Consider the following 23,296-nt stretch of genomic DNA (forward strand, 5'->3'; position numbering starts at 1 on the left):
TAAATGTATACGTGTCTTGAGGCAGAACCCGAATCCTCTCCCATATCTCAACCTCAACCTAACCACCTCCCTAATATTGTCCCACCCTCGTTCAAATCGTGGGCACTATCATTGAACCTACCCTAAATATCTATATGGGTGTAGGCAGAAACCGAACCCGGTCCCATCCCTCACCCTCACCCTAACCACCATACCAACCTTGTCCCTACCCTCGGGGTAACAGTGGCCCTAACGCTTACCCGAACCAAAATGCACACTTGGCTGTAGGCAGAAGCTGAACCCTGTCCCATCACTCACCTGCACCCTAAACGCTTCCCTAATCTTGTCCTCACCCTTGCGTTAACCGTGGCCCTAACACTGACACAAACCATAATGAATACCTGGCTGTAGTCCGAAGTGGAACCCTATACCATCGCTCACCTGCACCCTAACCACTACCCACTTTCCTAACATTGTACCCACTCTCGCACTAACCATGGCTCTAACAGTGACCTGACATTAAATATGTACATTGCTGTCTTCAGAACACCATCACCCTAACTACCACCCCAAACCTGTCTCCACGCTTGTGCTAACTAAGGACCTAGCACTGACCTGAACCATAATGTATACCTGCTGTTGGCAGAAACCGAACCCTGGCCCATCACTCACCTCCACGCTAAACACTTCCCTAACATTGACCCCACCATTGCGCTAACCGTGGCCCTAACACTGACCCGAACGTTAATGTATACCGGACGGTAGGCAGAACCCGAAACCTGTCCGATCCCTCAAACTCACCCTAACCACCTACCTAAACTTATCCCCACCCTGACTCAAACCATGGGCACTAACACTGTCCCTACACTCTAAATATCGACATGGGTGTAGACAGAACCCGAACCCGGTCCCATCCCTCACCCTCACCCTAACCACCACACCAACCTTGTCCCTATCCTCGGGGTAACCGTGGCCCTAACACTGTTCTGACCCTAAATGTATATGTGGCTTTTTGCAGATCTCGAATCCTATACGAATCCTCACCCTCACCCTAACCACCAACCCAAACTTGTACCAACCCTCACGCTAAACGTGGCTCTGACACTGGTCTCACCTTAAATCTAAACCTGACTGAATCCTTACGCCAACACCTGTACCAACTCTCACCCGCAACCTAAAAGTTATCCCTACCCTAACTCTAACCGTGACCCAAATACGGGATCTACCTTAACTCTAAAATTCGCAGTAGCCAGAGCCCGAACCATAAACCAATGCTCACCCTCACAGTTACTCCATCCCAAACTTCTCCCAACACTTGAACTAACCGTGGCCCTGAGAGCTGAGCAAACTTCGCCCACAACCCCACCCACTCCATGTCCCCCACGCAGCTCTTAGACACTCAACCTCAGCCATGCTATGACCCCAGGGGCAGGAATCTCCCCTCACTGGATGGCACCTGAAGGCTGAACAAATTTGAAACACCCACACCCGCTACTAGTTCCCCGCGAAGGCCTTGGGAACTCACCCTCAGCCAGGCGCTTACCTCAGGCGCAAGGCTGCCACAGCACTGGCCAGCACCTGAAGGCTGCACAAACCTCATCCACACCCCCACCCGCTCCTGGTCCCACGCGCAGGCCTTGGGCACTCACCGTCAGCCAGGCGGTTGCCAGATGCACAAGGATGCCATAACACTGGCCAGCAAATGACGGCTGCACAAACCTTGACCAAACTCCCACCCAGTACTAGTCTCCCGCAAAGGACTGGGGCATTCACCCTAAGCAAAGGGGGATGCTCCAGGCCAACAGCTACGCCAGCACTGGCCAGCAACTGAAGGCTGGTTCCAACTCTAACCCTAACACTAACCCTATCCTGGTTTCAAACCTAACCCTAATCCTACCCTATACTGGTCCCAACACTAACCCTAACCCTAACACAAACCCTATCCTGGTTCCAACCCTAACCCTAACCCTATCCTGGTACCAAACTTAACCCTAACCCTAACCCTACCCTGGTTCCAATCCTAACCCTGACATTAACTCTAACATTATCCTGCTTCCAACCCTAACCCAAACACTAACCCTAACCTGGTTCCATCCTAACCCTAACCCTAACCCTATCCTTGTTCCAACCCTAAACCTAAAGCTAAACCTATCGTGGTTCCAACCCTAACCTTAACTTCAACCCGATCGTGTACCAACAAAAACCATAACCCTATCCTGGTTTCAACAATAACCATAAACCTATACTGGTTTCAAATTTAACACTAACCCTAACCCTATCTTGGTTCCAAATTTAACCCAAAATAGAACCTTATCCTGGTTCCAACCCTAAATGTAACTCTATCCTGCTTCCAACCCTAACCCTAACCTTAACCCTATCCAGTTCCAACACTAACCCTAACGTTAACCCTATCCTGATTCCAACCCTAACACTGAGCCTAACCCTATACTGGTTCCAACCATAACAATAACCCTATTCAGGTTCCAACACTAACCTTAACTCTAACCCTATCCTGGTTCCAACCCTAACCCTAACCCAAACACTATGCTCGTTCCAACCATAACCCTAACCATAATGCTATCCTGGTTCCAAATCTAATCCTAACCATAACTTTAACCCTATTCTGGTTCCAAAACCTAACCCTAACCCTATCCTGGTTCCAACCCTAATCCCAACCCTGTCCTGCTTCCAACCCTAACCAAACCGTAACCCTATCCTTTGTGTTCCAACCCTAACCCAAACCGTAACCCTATCCTTCCAACCTTAACCCGAACCTTAACACTAACCCTATCCTGGTTCCAAACCTAAACTTAACCTTAATCCTAACCCTAACCCTAACGCTTTCCTGGTTCTAATCCTAACCTTAACCCTAACCCTAAACCTATCTGGTTGCAACCCTAACCCGAGCCCTAACCCTATCCTGGTTCCAACCTTAAACCTAACAATAACCATATCCTGGTTCCAACCATAACCTTAACCCTAACCATAACGTGGTTCAAACCCTAACCCTAAAGCTAACCCTATCGTGGTTTCAACCCTAACCTAACCTTAACCGTATCATGTACCAACCATAACCTTAACCATATCCTGGTTTCAACACTAAACAAAGCCCTATCCTGGTTCCAAACTTAACCTTAACCCTAAACCTATCTTGGTTCCAAACCTAATGCAAAATATTACCCTAACCTGGTTCCAACCCTAACCCTAACCCTACCCCTATCCTTGTTCCAACCCTAACCCTAACCCTAACCCAAACACTAGGTTGGTTCCAACCCTAACCATAATACTAACGCTAAACTTATCCTGGTTCAGACCCTAACCCTAACCCTAACCCTATCTTGGTTCCAACACTAACCCTAACCCTAACCCAAGCCCTATGCTGGTTTCAACCCTAACCGTAACCCTAACCCTAACCCTATCCTGGTTCCAGCCCTAAGCCTAAAACTAATCGTATCCAGGTTTGAAACCTAAACCTAACCCTAACCCTAACCCTAACCCTAACCCTAACCCTAACCCTATACTTCTTCCAACGATAACCCTAAAAATAACACTATCCTGGTTCCAACCCTAACCCTAACCCTATCCTGATTCCAAACCTAACCATAACCCTAACCCTATCGTGGTTCCAACCCTAACCCTAATCCTAAACCTATCCAGGTTCCAACCCTCACCCAAACCCCTTCCTGGCTCCAAACATAACCCTAACCCTATCCTGGTTCCAACCATAACAATAAACCTATTCAGGTTCCGGGTTCCGGAAAAATGGCGGCGTGCAGTGAGGTGAGCCTCTGTAAAGCTCCCCTGGAATTTACAACGAATCAAACAACAAAAACTCCACAAAGGACTCCCTGCACAGCAGACAGGCAAGATGAAGAGGCCCACTACCGACTGAAATCACCTACAGGTGGGAGAATCGCGCGAGTGGGGGGAGGAGGAAAGGGAGAAGTGCACGGAGACGGAGCCGCGCGGGCGCAGGACGCAGACCTAGCTCAGTGCCCAGCTCGCTGCTTCCCGGAACTACCGCAGCTGCGAGAGTGGGAAGAACTCGGACTGCTAGGGCTCCGCCTGGGCTCCACAGGGCTGAGGGGACAGCATATACCACGGCTGAACCCAACGCTCACGGCAGAGACCTCGGAGAAAAGACTGAGGGAAAAAGGCTGAAAACGGTGGTTTAAGCCCTCACTGCCGAGCAGAGAACGGAGCCTTAGGCACTGAGACTAGCCGCCCCCTCCCACCCCTCCCAGAGCTCGCCCCGCCCCCACCTGCCCGGTGCTAGAAGCGAAACAGTAGCAGTGTCAGATCAAAACAACAGAAAATCTGCTGTTTTGAGAACTGTGGACCGCAGACACAAATTCACAGCCCAACTAGTTCCGGCAAAGGGGAGGGAGCTGTGGAAGCAGGACAGGCTGTGGTGGTGGTCACCGCCATTGCTCTGGGCCACCTCTCACAACTCACCCCGCCCCTGACCCCACCTATCTGGGCAGATCCCTGCAGGAGTAAACAGAACTGCTGAAACATACGGGCTCTGAATCAGGAGCTGGAAGAGCTTTGGAACATCAAAAGCTCTCGGCATACCCACCGGGACACTACGCCCTGTGACCTAGATGAACTATTAACAGAGAAGAAGCCCGTCTCCCAGGGAATCCCCCCATTGTGTGAGAAGCAGGAATAGTGCAGAGAAAACAGCACTACCGTGTGGAAGAAGAAAAATAAATTGCAGTTGGAGAAATAATAAAACATTCTACCAACAAGTACTGGAAAACAAAAAAAAGACCTCTTCCTATCAACCTGTTGCAGAAGTCACTCCTGTAGATGTCTAGGAAGAGAAATAGTAAACCAGTAATCGCCATGAATAACCAAGACAACAAGATAGCTCAGAAAGAAAGTGAAAAGTCTCCAGAGAAGGCACTTAAAGATACAAAAATATGTGACTTAAATGACAGAGAATTCAAGATTGCAGTTCTGAAAAAACTCAACGAGATACAAGAAAACACAGATAGGCAGTTAAATGAACTCAGAAACTCAATCAAAGAACAGCATGAGCATTTTACGAAAGAGATTGAAATTTTAAAAAAGAACCAAATAGAATTTCTGGAGATTAAGAACTCAATAGAAGAAATTAAGAATGAAATAACCAGCTTAGGTAGTAGAATTGACCAGATGGAGGAAAGAATCAGTGACATCGAAGATAGAAACCTGGAAATGACACAGATAGAAGAAGAAAGAGACTTGAGACTTAAAAGAAATGAAAGAACTCTACCAGAACTTTCTGACTCCATCAGAAAGAGCAATATAAGAATAATGGGCATACCAGAAGGAGAAGAAAGAGAGAAGGTCAGCATTACTCTCTCAAGATCCATCCATGTTGTCACAAATGATCCTATATCATCTTTTCTTACCGCCGAATAGTATTCCATTGTGTATATATACCACAACTTCTTTATCCATTCATCTATCGAAGGACATTTTGGTTGTTTCCATGTCTTGGCCACAGTAAACAAAGCTGCAATGAACATTGGAGCACACGTGTCTTTATCTCTAAATGTTTTCAGATTTTTTGGGTAGATACCCAGGAGAGGAATTGAGAGTAATGCTGAGCGAAACAAGTCAGACAGAAAAAGCAGAGAACCATGTGATTTCACTGATATGTGGTATATAAACCAAAAACAACAAAAGAACAAGACAAACAAATGAGAAACAGAAACTCATAGACACAGACAATAGTTTAGTGGTTGCCAGAGGTTAAGGGGGGCGGGGGGTGGGGGGTGGGAGATGAGGGTAAGGGGGATCGAATATATGGTGATGGAAGGAGAACTGACTCTGGGTGATGAACACACAATGGGATTTATAGATGGTTCTCTTTTAAGATTTCAATCTCTTTCATAAAATGCTCATGTTGTTCTTTGATTGTGTTTCTGAGTTCATTAAACTGCCTTTCTGTGTTTTCTTGCATTTGTTGAGTTTTTTCAGAACTGCCATCTTGAATTCTCTATCATTTAAGTCACATATTTCTGTATCTTTAAGTGACTTTTCTGGAGACTTTTCACTTTCTTTCTGAGCTGTCTTGTTGCCTTGGTTATTCATGGCAGTGACTGATTTATTATTTATCTTCCTAGATATCTACAGGAGTGGCTTCTGCAACAGGTTGATAGGAGGAGGTCTTTCTTTTGTTTTCCAGTAGTTGTTAGTAGAATGTTTCATTTTCTCTTCGACTGCATCCTTTTTTTTTCTCTCACACATGGTAGTGATATGTTTTCTCTGCACTATTCCAGCTTCTCACACAATGGGGGGATTCCCTGGGAGATGGGCTTCTCCTCTATTAATAGTTTGCCGTGGTCACAGGGCGCAGTGTCCGTGTGGGTATGCCGAGAGCTTTTGAAGTTCCAAAGCTCTTCCTGCACCAGACTCAGATCCTGTATGTTTCAGCAGTTCTGTTTACTCCTGCAGGGATCCACTCAGATAGGTGGGGCCAGGGGTGGGGTGAGTTGTGAGAATTGGCCCAGAGCAATGGCTGCGACCACCACCACACCTGGTCCTGCTTCCACAGCTCCCTCCCCTTTGCCGGAACTAGTTGGGCTGCGAATCTGTGTCTGCAGTCCACAGTTCTCAGAACAGCAAATGTTCTGTTCTTTTGATCTGACACTGTCACTGTTCTGCTTCTAGCACCGGGCAGGTAGGGGCGGGGCGAGCTCTGGGAGGGTAGGGAGGGGGCGGCTAGTCTCAGTGCCTAAGGCTTCCGTTCTCTGCTCAGCAGTGAGGGCTTAAACCACCGTTTTCAGCCTTCTTCCCTCAGTCTTTTCTCTGAGGTCTCTGCCGTGAGCGTTGGGTTCAGCCATGTTATATGCTGCCCCCTCAGCCCTGTGGGCCATAAGCGGAGCCCTAGCAGTCTGAGTTCTTCCCTCTCCCGCAGCTGCGTTAGTTCCAGGATGCAGCGAGCTCAGAGCAGTGAGTTGGGTCTCTGTCCTGCATCCGCCTGGCTCCATCTCTGCACTTCTCCCTTCCCTCCTCCCCCCCTTGCGCGATCCACCCACCTTTTGGTGAATTCAGTAGTGGGTCTCTTTGTCTTGCCTGTCTGCTGTGCAGGGAGTCCTTTGTGGAGTTTTTGTTGTTTGATTAGTGGCAAATTCCAGGGGAGCTTTACAGAGGCTCACCTCACACCACCATTTTGATGACATCTTCATCCATAAATTTTATGGTCTATACCTACTAGATAACAAAAATGTCTCAAGAGAAGCTACATTGAATGAGAAAATACATTATGCTGAAATAAGATCAGTATGGAGATTTCTTGTAAAACTAAAAATAGATCTACCATAGGACCCAGTAGGGTTTCCAGGTGGAATTCCCACCCATTCTCAGGAATTCTTTTCACTTTCCCATTCCAAAATCCAGAGATATAAACTACTTTCTGTTCTCCACGATGAATCATTTCCACAAAGTGATGGCCGCTACTACCAACCACCTGGGTTCAAGGATCTGATTTTCACGATTTCCCTACCAACTTTCCTCGGGATTCGGGAACAAAAAAGCGAAAAAAATTCCCAAGAATGGGCGGGAATTCCTGCCCAGAAACCCCAGCAATAAATAGGAAAAATGTCTAAGAGATACATTGTGAGTAGTACGTTTATTTTCCACTGTGGGTATTACTGGGTTCAAGGAGCCAAGTTTCCCAATTTCCTGACTAACTTTTCTCAGGATTCAGAAACGGGAAAGGGAAAAAAATTCCTGAGAATAGCTGGGAATTCCCGGAAACCCTAGGAGCCTGGAATTCCATTTCTGGGTATTTACCCAAGAAAACAAAAATACTAATGCAAAAAGATATATGCATCCCTGTGTTCACTGCAGCATTATTTACAACAGCCAAGATATGAAGCAATGTAAGTATCTATTGATAGATGAATGGATAAAGAAGATGCAATATGGGGCGGCCGGTTAGCTCAGTTGGTTAGAGCATGAGCTCCTAAAACCAGGGTTACTGGTTCCATTCCTGCATGGGGTAGTGTGTGTTGCACCCTCCACAACTAGTAGATTGAAACAACTACTTGACTTGGAGTTAAGGGGTCCTGGAAAAACACACTTAAAATAAATTAAAATGTTAAAAAAAAATGGAGTATTACACAACAATAAAAAAGAATAAAATCTTGCTATTTGTGACAATATGGATGGACCTAGAGGATATTATGCTAAGGGAAATAAATCAGATAGATAAAAACAAATACCACATGGTTTCATTTACATGTAAAATTTAAAAAAAGAACAAAGAACAGAAAACAAAAACAGACTCACAGAAACAGAGACCAAAGGGATCGTTGCCTTAGACATAAATTGACTCAAAATCATTCATTGACTTAAATATAAAATCCAAAACTATAAATAGTGCGAAACTTGGCATAAAATCAACATGAGTTATAGTTTGATTATAGTTTCACATACAGCACAAAAAGGACAATCTGTAAAAGAAACAAATTCACGAAGGTCGAACAACTAAGTTCGCGAACTCATCCCAGAAAAAGTGCTACATACCTCACTGTTGACTATCACTACAGTCACCTTCGAAGTACACCCCTTTGGAAGCTATGCACCAATGCCAGCACCTAGTCCGCCTTTCAAAGAGATTTTGGAACTTTTTCTGGCATGGCCATCAGAGCTTTCGTCATATTACCTTTGTTGTCCTGAATGTCATCAAAATGTCTACCTTTCAAGATCTCCTTTATCTTCAGGTAAAGAAAGAAGTCATTAGGGGCCAGATCAGGTGAATAGGGAGGGTGTTTCAATACAGGTATTTTTTTACTGGCTAAAAATTCTCTCACAGTGCCATGTGAGCTGGTGCATTGTTGGGATGTAAGAGCCATGAATTGTTGGTGAAAAGTTCAGGTCGTCTAACTTTTTCATGCAGCCTTTTCAGCACTTCCAAATAGTAAACTTGGTTAACTGTTTACCCAGTTGGTACAAATTCATAATGAATGATCCCTCTGATATCAAAGAAAGGTTAGCAACATCGTTGCAACAAGTTCCCGAACTTAATTGTCATACCTCATATAACGTGAGCTTTATTAAATGTAAAATGTCCATTCTGTGAAAGACAATTGTTCAAAGAATGAAAAGACAAGCCTCTGAGCATGAGAATATATTTGCAAAACATGTATCTGAAAAAGACTAGCATTCAAAATATTCAAAGAACTGTAAAACTTCACAATAAGAAAACAAACTACCCAAATTAAAATACATAGACCAATATATGAATAAACACCTTACCAAAGAATATAAATACATGTGAAATAAGCACATATGAAGCGCTCAACATTGGGGAATTAGTGGAAAATGAAATTAATTGTGTATTAGTGAAAAGGAAATTAAAACAATGAGATACCTTACCCAATAATTGGCAGGGCTGAAAACCAAAAACAGACAATACCAATTGCTGGTGAGGATATGGGAGAACAGGAAATCTCATTCATGGGTGATGGAAATACAAATGGTACAATCTCTTGAGAAGACTATCTTGCCAGATTCTTATGAAGCTGAGCATAGTGTCACTATGTGATGTACCAATTGTGCCCCAGTGTATTTGCCCAACTGGTGTGAAAACATACATCCATGTAAAAACGACTAAGAACATATATAAAGCGGACATAATCACAGTGGCCAATACCTGGAAGAAAATAAGATAACTTTAATAAGTGAATGACAACCAAATGTGGTACAGTGGGTGCTACAGTGGGTGGAGACACTTGAGGTACACATGGGCAACAGGCACAGGATAAGGACACACGTAAGTTAAGGCAGGGGCTAGAGGAACAGTAAATGAAAACACTGGTTGTCTACAAAGACTGAAGGCACAAAGAATGTAGAAAAACATGCGCTAGTATATGCTGAAACACAGGATATTTGAAGGATGAAATAGGATGCAGACACCCAGAGTGAGACATCTGAGGTCTGGTATCAAATACAGACATAGGAGACAGAGAGACTCAAGGAAAGATATGTGAAGGAGACACAGAGGAGAATGACACTAGTTGCTTGACATGGGTTTTAGCAATAGGAGTAGGAGACTCATGTGGGTTGGCATGGGCTGCAGGAACATGGAATGGAGACTTTTGAGGACCAGCATGGAGCGGATAGAAAAAATTGACAAAACAAAAGGGCAGACATGGAATGCAGTTATGAGATGGTGTTACTAGACAGAAATATGGGCTGACAGACATAAGAGCTGACATGATGCATGCACATGGGCTGGACACATTATGTGGCAGACTTGGCTTGCAGGCACAGAGTTTGAAAATGCACCAGGGAAGACAAGAGATGGCAGCTAAATCTGTGATTATGAGGAAACTGTGTATAGCTTTAAATGAATGTATTAAAGGAAAGGAAGACAGAAAATCAATAATATCAGTTTCCATCTAAAAAATTTAAATAGGATAATAAGCTAAAAAATATAGAATGAAAGCAATAATCAATATAAGAGCAATAAAATAGGAAAAAATACAACAGAAACAAATCAGACTAAAAGATTTTATAATACTAATAAAGTTAGTAACTTGCTAACAAAACTGATTAAAGCAAAGAACAAGAGAAGAAATACAAATGACTCGTATCTGAAATCAAATAAGAAGTATTACACAGGCCTTAGACCTTAACAAGATTCTCAGAGGATTTTGTGAAATACTTAGGACTGATAATTTTTAGACAACAAAGGTCAAAATTCACCATGTTATAAAAACCAACATACCAAAACTGGCACACACAAATAACATAAAAGAAAAAAATCTTACATATCTACTAAATAAATTGAATCAATTGTTAAAAAGTCAAACCAACTAACCAACAAAACCTTTCCACAAGCAAAACTCTAGGCTAGAAATTATGAAACATTTCAAACAATTAAATAATAAGAAAAACACCTAAATTTCCCAAATTTGCCCAATGTAGTTGAAAAACACGGCATATTTTTCCATTTCCTTAATGAGGCCACCATTACCTTGACACCATAATCATACCATGAAATTAGAAAACAAGCAGAGTATAGGTCACATCTTTCATAAACAAAGATATAGATATTCTATGCAAAATATTACTATATGAATTAAGCCATAAAGGAAAACAGAATAGATCAATATCAAGTGAAATATACTAGAATATCCAACCATGGTTAAAATTCAATAATAAATTATGTAAAACATTTGATTAGCAAAAAAAAAAAAAAAAAAAAAAGGAGAAAATCATGTAATGTGTTAAAAAAAATTTAAAAGCATCCAAAGCATGTAATAAAATGTAACACCTAGGTATAAAAACAACTCTAGGCAAAATCATAAAAGCAGGCTATTTCCTTATTTGGTCATTTACCTAAAATGAACATATAACAAACATAATTCATCCAAAATTATTGAAAGCTGTTTCCCTGGAAGCTAAAACACAACATTGCCAGGTGTTACTAACTGTATTTCTATTCAATACTATACTGAAGGTATAGTCGGGGCAATAAAGGGGGAAAGAAAGAAAGAAAAAGTCATAAAGATCAATTTTTAAATAATAAAATCATTATATGCTGATGACACTTTCATATACATGGACTATCCACCATAGTCCAAATGATTACAATTAGTAAATTAATTTCAATATATAAAATCAAATGATTACTGTGAACCAGGAAGAACAAAATAGAAAATAAAATCATGAGTAAGACTGGACTAGAAAATAAGTATCTACAAGAAAAAGTGGATAATAAAGGATTAATTTATAAATTATATTTTTAAAATTTTTCAAAATAATACAAAACAATTACAAATGACAAATGACACAAGAAAACATGAGCAGAGAATATGAAGAGAAAGAAAGGTACAGAGGCCAAGAAACCACCATTACACAGTAACTCACCTGAAGCAGGTAACTGCAAGCTCTAGGTGACTGGATCTCTGCAGAAACTCAGGAGGGAGGATCCCAGGAGGCAAAACCACCAGGGAGGTGACAGTAGCCCCGGCTGAGGGGAGGATCCAGGTTCCAGGAGAGCAGGGCAGCACCAGACCTGCCACCCACAGCCTCTGTCCTCAGTTCCCCACAGGCACAGCACCATAAGGCTGTTGATTGGCCAAGTCTACTCGGAGGTCATGCATGTGCACAGGATATGCCTGGATGTCTGCATTTCCAATGAACGATGGCCTCCTTGACCACTCCTGAGATCACAGTCACTCCAAGAGTGCTTTTTATTGATCCCCTTCTCCCCTCTCTTGGGCCACAATCAAAGCATCCCCTGCTTGGGTGTGGTGAGAGCACTGCTGTCAAGTGCCAGATCTCAGGGGAGCTAAGGTTGGATTTGAGCTTTATTGAAATTCACTTGATCAGATTATGGAAGTTCCCTTCAGTTCCTGCTATAATGAAAGAACACATGATGATAAGATGTTGAGTTTCCGGAAAAATGGCGGCATGAGGTGAGCCTCTGTAAAACTCCCCTGGAATTTACAACGAATCAAACAACAAAAACTCCACAAAGGACTCCCTGCACAGCAGACAGGCAAGATGAAGAGGCCCACTACCGACTGAAATCACCTACAGGTGGGAGATTCGCGCGAGTGGGGGGAGGAGGAAAGGGAGAAGGAAGTGCGCGGAGACAGAACCCCGCGGGCGCAGGACGCAGACCTAGCTCAGTGCTCCGAGCTCGCTGCTTCCCGGAACTACTGCAGCTGCGGGAGAGGGAAGAACTCGGACTGCTAGGGCTCCGCTTATGGCCCACAGGGCTGAGGGGGCAGCATATACCACGGCTGAACCCAACGCTCACGGCAGAGACCTCGGAGAAAAGACTGAGGGAAAAAGGCTGAAAACGGTGGTTTAAGCCCTCACTGCCGAGCAGAGAACGGAGCCTTAGGCACTGAGACTAGCCGCCCCCTCCCACCCCTCCCAGAGCTCGCCCCGCCCCCACCTGCCCGGTGCTAGAAGCGAAACAGTAGCAGTGTCAGATCAAAACAACAGAAAATCTGCTGTTTTGAGAACTGTGGGCTGCAGACACAAATTCACAGCCCAACTAGTTCCAGCAAAGGGGAGGGAGCCGTGGAAACAGGACCGGCTGCGGTGGTGGTAGCCGCCATTGCTCTGGGCCACCTCTCACAACTTACCCCGCCCCTGGCCCCACCTATCTGGGCGGATCCCTGCAGGAATAAACAGAACTGTTGAAACATACGGGCTCTGAATCAGGAGCTGGAAGAGCTTTGGAACATCAAAAGCTCTCCGCATACCCACCGGGACACTGCGCCCTGTGACCTAGACGAACTATTAACAGAGAAGAAGCCCGTCTCCCAGGGAATCCCCCCATTGTGTGAGAAGCAGGAATAGTGCAGAGAAAACAGCACTACCGTGTGGAAGAAGAAAAATAAATTGCAGTTGGAGAAATAATAAAACATTCTACCAACAAGTACTGGAAAACAAAAGAAAGACCTCTTCCTATCAACCTGTTGCAGAAGTCACTCCTGTAGATGTCTAGGAAGAGAAATAGTAAACCAGTAATCGCCATGAATAACCAAGGCAACAAGATAGCTCAGAAAGAAAGTGAAAAGTCTCCAGAGAAGGCACTTAAAGATACAGAAATGTGTGACGTAAGTGACAGAGTTCAAGATTGCAGTTCTGAAAAAACTCAACGAGATACAAGAAAACACAGATAGGCAGTTAAATGAACTCAGAAACTCAATCAAAGAACAGCATGAGCATTTTACGAAAGAGATTGAAATTTTAAAAAGAACCAAATAGAATTTCTGGAGATTAAGAACTCAATAGAAGAAATTAAGAATGAAATAACCAGCTTAGGTAGTAGAGTTGACCAGATGGAGGAAAGAATCAGTGACATCGAAGATAGAAACCTGGAAATGACACAGATAGAAGAGAAAGAGACTTGAGACTTAAAAGAAATGAAAGAACTCTACAAGAACTTTCTGACTCCATCAGAAAGAGCAATATAAGAATAATGGGCATACCAGAAGGAGAAGAAAGAGAGAAGGGAACAGAGAATATATTCAAACAAATTGTTGATGAGATCTTCCCAAATTTGTGGACAGAACTGGACCGTCGAATCCAAGAAGCAAATAGAACACCTAGTTACCTCAATCCCAACAGGCCTTCTCCAAGGCACATTGTATTGAAGCTGTCTAAAATCAACGACAAAGAAAGAATCCTCAAGGCAGCCAGGGAAAAGAAGACGGTAACTTACAAAGGAAAGCCCATTAGATTATCATCAGATTTTTCAGCAGAAACTCTACAAGCCAGGAGGGAGTGGAACCAAATATTCAAACTATTGAAAGAGAAATATCATGACCCAAGAACAATATATCCAGCAAAGATATACTTTAGATATGAAAAAGGAATAAAAACCTTTACAGACATACAGAAGCTGAGGGAATTTTCTAATACACGACCTGCACTGCAAGAAATACTAAAGGAAGCTATTCGACCACCATCAACAGGGACAATTTGTGGCCACCAAAACTCAAAAAGAGGGAGAGTAAAGGCCTGAACCGGAATATGGGATTGGAGAAAGTAAGCGAGCTGAAGAAAATGGAATACTCTAAATATCAAACTTTCTTTTACATAAACTTAAGGGTAACCACTCAAAATAAATCCAGAATTGAAATATATACTGAAATAAAAGAAGAAACAGAGGGAAACATCATAGAATACCACCACACAGAAATAATAGACAACAACAAAAAGGCAAAGAAACAATGGAGACACAGCCTTACCAGAAAACTAAAGATAGAATGACAGGAAATCCTCACATATCAATAATCACCCTAAATGTAAATGGACTGAACTCACCAATAAAAAGGCACAGAGTAGCAGATTGGATCAAAAAACTAAACCCAACCATATGCTGTCTCCAAGAGACACATCTCAGCTACAAGGACAAGCATAGACTCAAAGTGAAAGGGTGGAAATTGACACTCCAAGCAAATGGTACCCAGAGAAAATCAGGTGTAGCCATAATGATATCAGATGAAACAGACTTCAAGGTGAAAAAGATAACAAGAGACAAAGATGGACATTTCATAATGGTGAAGGGACTGTACAACAAGAAGACATAACAGTCATCAATATTTATGCCCCCAATCAGGGAGCACCGAAATACACCAAGCAACTACTAACAGAACTAAAGGGAGAAATTGACCAAAACACAATTATACTAGGGGACTTAAATACATCATTGACAGCTATGGATAGATCATCCAAACAGAAAATAAATAACGAAATAGTAGCCCTAAATGACACATTAGATGAAATGGACATAATTGACATTTATAGAGCACTTCATCCTAAAACATCAGACTATACATTCTTTTCTAGTGTACATGGAACATTCTCAAGGATAGACCATATATTGGGACATAAAATCAGTCTCAACAAATTTAAGAAGATTGAAATCATACCATGCATATTCTCTGATCACAAGGCTTTGAAATTGGATATCAACTGTAAAAAGAAAGCGGAAAAACACAAATACATGGAGATTAAACAACATACTTTTAAAGAAGGACTGGGTCAAAGAAGAAATTAGAGGAGAGATCAAAAGATACATAGAAACAAATGACAATGAAAATACATCCTACCAAAATTTTTGGGATGCAGCGAAAGCAGTTTTAAGAGGAAATTTATCTCATTACAGGCCTATCTCAAGAAACAAGAAAACTCCCAAATAAATAACCTCATGTTACACCTTAAAGAACTAGAAAAAGAAGAACAAGTAAAACCCAAGGTCAGCAGAAGAAAGGAAATAATAAAAATTAGAGCAGAACTAAATGAAATAGAGAACAAAAAGACAATAGAAAAATTAATGTGACAAAGAGCTGGTTCTTTGAAAAGATTAACAAAATTGACAAACCCTTGGCTAGACTTACTAAGATAAAAGAGAGAAGACACTGATTAACAAAATCAGAAACGTAAAAGGGAAGTTATCACGGACACCACAGAAATACAAAGGATCATCCAAGAATACTATGAAGGACTATATGCCACCAAATTCAACAACCTAGAAGAAATGGACAAGTTCTTAGAAACATATAGCCTTCCAAGGCTGAACCATGAAGAACTGGAAAATCTAAACAGACCGATCACCAGTAACTAAATTGAATCAGTCATCCAAAACCTTCCCAAAAGCAAAAGTCCGGGACCAGATGGCTTCACTAGTGAATTCTACCAAACCTTCAAAGAGGATCTAATACCAATTCTGCACAAACTCTTCCGAAAAATTGAAGAAGAGACAGTACTCCCTAACTCATTCTATGAGGCCAACATTACCCTGATACCAAAACCTGGTAAGGACAGCACAAAAAAAGAAAACTACAGACCAATATCTCTAATGAATACCGATGCAAAAATCCTAAATAAAATTCTAGCAAATCGAATACAACAATGCATTAAAAAGATTATTCATCACGACCAAGTGGGGTTCATCCACGGGACACAAGGATGGTTCAACATATGAAAATCCATCAATGTGATACATCACATAAACAAAATAAAGGACAAAAATCATATGATTATATCAATTGATGCAGAAAAAGCATTTGACAAGATACAACATCCATTTATGATTAAAACACTTAATAAAATGGGTATAGAAGGAAAATACCTTAACATAATAAAGGCCATATATGACAAGCCCTCTGCTAATCTCATAATTAATGGAGAAAAACTGAAGCCCTTTGCTCTACGTTCAGGAACACGACAGGGATGTCCCCTATCACCTCTGCTTTTCAACATAGTGTTGGAAGTCCTTGCCAGAGCAATCAGGCAAGAGAAAGAAATAAAAGGCATCCAAATTGGGAATGAAGAAGTTAAATTATCACTCTTTGCAGATGACATGATGCTATATATAGAAAACCCTAAAGACTCCACCAAAAAGCTATTAGAAACAATCAACGAATACAGTAAAGTTGCGGCTACAAAATCAACGCACAAAGTCCATTGCCTTCCTATATACTAACAATGAAATCTCAGAAAAGAAATACAAAAACAATTCCTTTTGCAATTGCAGCAAAAGAATAAAATACCTAGGAATAAACTTAACCAAGGATGTGAAAGACCTATATGCTGAAAACTATAAGACATTTTTGAAAGAAATTGAAGAAGACACAAAGAAATGGAAAGACATTCCGTGCTCATGGATTGGAAGAATCAACATAGTTAAAATGGCCATATTACCCAAAGCAATATACAGATTCAATGCAATCCCCATCAAAATCCCAATGGCATATTTTAAAGAAATAGAACAAAAATCATCAGATTTGTTTGGAACCACAAAAGACCCCGAATAGCCAAAGCAATCTTAAGAAAAAGAACAATAATGGAGGTATCACACTTCCTGACTTTGGCTTGTACTACAGGGCTACAATAATCAAAACAGCATGGTATTGGCAGAAAAACAGACACATAGACCAATGGAATAGAATTGAGAACCCAGAAATAAAACCACATAAATATGGACAGATAATTTTTGACAAAGAAGCTAAAACATACAATGGAGCAAAGACAGCCTCTTCAATAAATGGTGCTGGGAGAATTGGATAGCCACGTGCAAAAGAATGAAACTGGACTGCTATTTGTCACCATGTACCAAAGTTAATTCAAAATGGATCAAAGACTTAAGCATAAGACCTGACACAATAAACTGCATAGAAGAAAACATAGGTACTAAACTTATGGACCTTGGGTTCAAAGAGCATTTTATGAACTTGACTCCAAAGGCAATGGAAGTAAAAGCTAAAATAAATGAATGGGACTATATGAAACTTAAAAGCTTCTGCACAGCAAAAGAAACCATTGACAAAATAAAGAGGCCACCAACTGAATGGGAGAAGATTTTTGCAAACAGTGCCTCCGATAAGGGGCTAGTATCCAGAATATACAAGGAACTCATGCAACTCAACAACTAAAATCAAACAACCCAATTGAAAAATGGGCAGAGGACTTGAAGAGACATTTCTCCAAAGAGGACATACAAATGGCAAATAGACATATGAAAAAATGCTCAACATCACTAATCATCAGAGAAATGCAAATCAAAACCACAATGAGATATCACCTCACCCCAGTCAGAATGGCTATCATCAACAAGACAAATAGTAACAAATGTTGGAGAGGCTGTGGAGAAAAAGGAACCCTCATACACTGTTGGTGGGAATGCAGACTGGTGCAGCCGTTATGGAAGGCAGTGTGGAGGTTCCTCAAAGAATTACGAATAGAATTGCCATATGACCCAGCAATCCCTCTCCTGGGTATCTACCCAAAAATCTGAAAACATTTAGAGATAAAGACACGTGTGCTCCAATGTTCATTGCAGCTTTGTTTACGGTGGCCAAGACATGGAAACAACCAAAATGTCCTTCGATAGATGAATGGATAAAGAAGTTGTGGTATATATACACAATGGAATACTATTCGCAGTAAGAAAAGATGATATAGGAACATTTGTGACAACATGGATGGATCTTGAGAGAGTAATGCTGAGCGAAACAAGTCAGACAGAAAAAGCAGAGAACCATGTGATTTCACTGATATGTGGTATATAAACCAAAAACAACAAAAGAACAAGACAAACAAATGAGAAACAGAAACTCATAGACACAGACAATAGTTTAGTGGTTGCCAGAGGGTAAGGGGGTGGGGGTGGGGGTGGGAGATGAGGTAAGGGGATCGAATATATGGTGATGGAAGGAGAACTGACTCTGGGTGATGAACACACAATGGGATTTATAGATGATGTAATACAGAATTGTACACCTGAAATCTATGTAATTTTACTAACAATTGTCACCCCAATGAATTTAATTAAAAAAAAAATGTTGAATTTTGTTGTATACTTTTCCTGAATCTTTTGAAATAGTCAAATTTTTTTTAAGTTTGTTGTTAACGGCGAATTACATTTATTTTAATATATTTAATCAGCCTTCCACTTTTGGCATAATTTCTATTTGATATTGATGTATTATCTTTTTTATAGTACTGAATATGTATATATATATATATATATATTTTTTCACCCATTTCATATTTAATGAAACTTTGTATTTCAAATTAATTTTAGATTTTAATGTTGCTATAAGAAATGTTAAACAAAAAGCTTAACTTCCACAACCAAAAACTTTTCTGAAAGAAAGGGCTTATTGAGTTACTTGTTAGCCAGAAAAGGACAGGTCCTGGGCCATGCAGGCTAAACCACCAGCAGGGCGAGGTGGAGAAGGCAACCTGTCCGCCAGTCCTGGAGTTTACAGGCTCTTTTATACATTGTGTTTTGGGGAATAAAGGTGTAAGTTGTCTTGAAAGAATTTACATTGGCTACAGATAAGGGGGCGGGAAAAGTTGAAGGTGGGGGACAGTTCTAGGATAGGTGCACAGTCTTCAAGGCAGAAATATTTACTGCTTTGGATTGGTGCTGGGCAATAGTCCTGAAAGTTCTTGCTTAAGTGGCATGTGGTGGCATCTGATGGTCAGCTATTAGATGCTTGGGAGTTGATTTAAAGCTCCAACATACATTTAGGAATGTGAGTAGTCTTTTGTAGTTGGCCCAGAGCTATTAACTGGTTAATTATTCCTCTTTCTCTCACTTTCCAGTCATTGTCATTTAATTTAGAACATCTCAGAATTTTTCTCTTGTCAGAAATAATGCACAGTTACCCCATGCGCCCCTTGCAGAGGTTCCTCTGAAACAAACTGTGGTAGAGTCAGACCAGAATACGGACTTTGGTTGGAGATACACATACCCATCATCACAAGCACCCTTCAAGCTTTCCTTTCAGAGCCACAATCACTTCTCTCAAGCTCCCACCCACACTTTAATTATTAACAACCACCCACACTTTAATTTATTACCTGACCTAGCGCCCCATCGCACACCACATTTCTATAAATTTATCATTTCAAAAGTGGTATATAGGAGTGGCCGGTTAGAGCCGGTGCTCTTAACAAGGTTGCCAGTTCGATCCCGACATGGGCCACTGTGGGCTGTGCCCTCCACAACTAGATTGAAACAACTACTTGACTTGGAGCTGATGGGTCCTGGAAAAACACACTTAAAAAAAATAAAAAGGAAAAAAAAAAAACTATAAAAAAAGTGGTATATAACTTGCATCATGAAGTATGTATCATTTTGGGTTTGACATTTTTCACTCAGTATAATTCTCTTGAGACCCATCCACATTGTTGCAGATGTCAATAACTACTTTATATTGTTAAGAAGTATTACATGGTAGGGAGGTACCAACATTTTTAAACACTCACATGTTAAAGTATCTCTTGGTTGTTTGTGTGCAAGGTCAAAGTAGTAACCAGAGTAAGAAAGTAAAAAAAGCAATTAGAAGCTAGAAATAACTTCTATAAAGAGGTGGGTCTAACTCCCCTCTCAATATAATCACTTCTCCCCTCAATCCCACAAAGTCTTCTGGCTGGACACAGCAGACTAGGGGCACTGGCAAAGAGGCAGGCTCCCAAGCACTTTGAGCCAGGGTTGTTGGAAAATAAACCCTAAAGACTTCTATCAGGTGAATCTGAATTTATACATCTAATATAAAAACTTCTTGGCAGTTAACACATATCAAATTAAAAACGACTTTGTGGGCCGGCCCGGTGGCTCAAGTGGTTAGAGCTCCATGCCCCTAACTCCGAAGGCTGCTGGTTCGATTCTCACATGGCCCAGTGGGCTCTCAACCACAAGGTTGCCAGTTCAATTCCTCGAGTCCCACAAGGGATGGTGGGCTCCGCCTCCTGCAACTAAGATTGAACACAGCACCTTGAGCTGAGCTGCCTCCCGGATGGCTCAGTTGGTTGGAGCACGGGCTCTCAACCACAAGGTTGCTGGTTTCGACTCCCGCAAGGGATGGTGGGCTATGCCCCCTGCAACTAGCAACAGTGACTGGACCTGAAGCTGAGCTGCGCCCTCCACAACTAAGACTGAAAGGACAACAACTTGAAGCTGAACGGCACCTTCCACAACTAAGATTGAAAGGGCAACAACTTGACTTGGGAAAAAAGTCCTGGAAGTACACACTGTTCCCCAATAAAGTCCTGTTCCCTTTCCCCAATAAAATCTTTAAAAACAACAACAACAACAACAAAAAAAACGACTTTGCCATTAGCACGGACAATTTTATTATATATTTAGTAGCATTAATGGCAAAAATGAGTACATATTTTTAAGATTATTCACTTGGATTATTACATGGTTTGGGTGATGTCAGCAGCATGGCAGCATGAGAGGCCCTGCAGTCTCTCTCCTTGAAGTTACAGTAAGCTGGACAACTGTAGTTCAACAAAGGACTCCCTGCTCAACACACAAACACGCCTGGGAGATCCTTGTATTGACACATCTGAAGGTGGGTGTATCTGAGTAAACAGGGGAAGGAAGGGGGAAGGATACAGTCTGGAGATCATGGCAGGTCCAGAGGACTCAGGAGCAGGGAAGGAGTCAAGAAACAGTGCACACACTCTGTAGCCCTAAGGACCAGAGGGCTAAAATCAACATTCCGGCCTGATTCACCAGCACATAGTGGCTGAACCTAGTGACAGGGACAGAGACAGAACACAAAGGTGTGGCAGCTGTGACCTAGCAGCCACCATTGCAAGGCAAAAAACAAAGCCCCAAATGCGTAGCTGCCTCCCTTCACCCTTCCAGAGAAGCGAACCCAGGAGACATTGTAGCAGCAAAAGTGTCAGGTTATGGCACACAATCTTGGCAGATCTATGGTGGCTGAAATGTGAAAAGCCATCATTACTGGGAGGAAAACAAGGCCACAATGCATGGACCGGCCTTTCCCCAGTCATTGCAGTGGAGTACAACTGGGACACCTCAGATAGTGCAGCAATGCTGGCAGCATCTGGTTGTAGAAGGCAGTGCTGGGATCTCATGGACCTAGAGCCCCATCACACACCACATTAACCATTAACCATGAGGTTAGAGCCCTGAGACCAAGGTGACCTGGTCACACAGGGGATGCCCACCTCCCCAGGGAATACAGAGAATTTTCCCAGGCCTAGGAAACACCACCCCACAGAGACCCTAGAAGCCCCAGTAGTGCAGGTAAGAGAAAATAAAAACCTGAGCTTCAGAACCACCTGCTGAGAAACAAAAGAAAGACCTCTACTTACCAATCTCCTAAAATAGTGAAGTGTCAAATACTTTTGTAAAAAGCAGTTTTCATCCTTATAAATGCCTAAGCAGAGAAATAATCCATCAAATACCATGAATAACCAAGGTAACAAGATAGCTCAGAAAGAAAATAAAAGACCTCCGGGTACCCTGGGTTTTGTGTTGAGCTGCCACAGGCCTGGCACTGGTGGTGGCCAGCCTCCATTCCCAGCATGGCTTTTCCCATGTGCCAGCACAGGCAGTGACCAACCACGATCACTCTGTAGCTCCTACCAGGTATCCCAGGGCCAGTCACAGGCAGGAGCTGATCTTGACCTGCATGGGAGCCCCGTCAAAGAAGCCCAGAACCAATACATCTGGTGGCCACCTACAGACAACAGAACGTCACCCAATTAGACCCACAAGCAGCACACCAAAAGGGTATTCTCGGCAGGCAACAGAGCCTGCTGGGGAAAATCTCACTCCATGGGGGTAGCCCCCACACAGCAATTTGTATACTGTGGTCATGACCAATTCTCACAGCCATTTAGATTGAGTGTCATGCCAAAAGCAATTAAGGTTCAACTGTAACAGGAGGGCACACACAACTCACACAAGGCACACTCCTGGAGCATTTGGACCAGGAGACCAGGGAGACTGTGCAACTGGGTTCCACAAGACAACTACTACCTAAAGCTACCCTGCCAAGACCAGGAGACATAGCAGCCCTGCCTAACGCATAGAAACAAACACAGAGATGCAGCCAAAATGAGGAAACACAAACATGTCCCAAATAAAAGATCAGGAGAAAACTCCAGAAAAAGAACTAAACCAAACAGAGGCAAGCAATCTACCAGATACAGAGTTACAACGATACGTACAGAACTTAGCCAGAACTTCAAAGAGAGATAGTAAGCATAAAAAAGGACATAGAAACCAATAAAAAGAACCACTCAGAAATGAAGAATACAATAACTGAAATGAAGACTACACTAGAAGGAATGAGAAGCAGATTAGATGAAGCAAAGAATTGAATCAGTAATTTGGAAGACAAGGTAGCAGAGAACAGCCAATCAGAACAGCAAAAAGAAAAAAAAATTAAATGAGGATAGTTTAAGGGGCCTCTGGGACAACATAAAGCAACATCAAGCAAAACAATATTCACATCATAGTAGTACCAGAAGGAGAGGAGAGAGAACAAGGGGTTGAGAATCTATTTAA

The sequence above is a fragment of the Rhinolophus sinicus genome, linkage group LG02 (assembly GCF_036562045.2).
Source record: "Rhinolophus sinicus isolate RSC01 linkage group LG02, ASM3656204v1, whole genome shotgun sequence".
Lineage (NCBI taxonomy): Eukaryota > Metazoa > Chordata > Mammalia > Chiroptera > Rhinolophidae > Rhinolophus > Rhinolophus sinicus.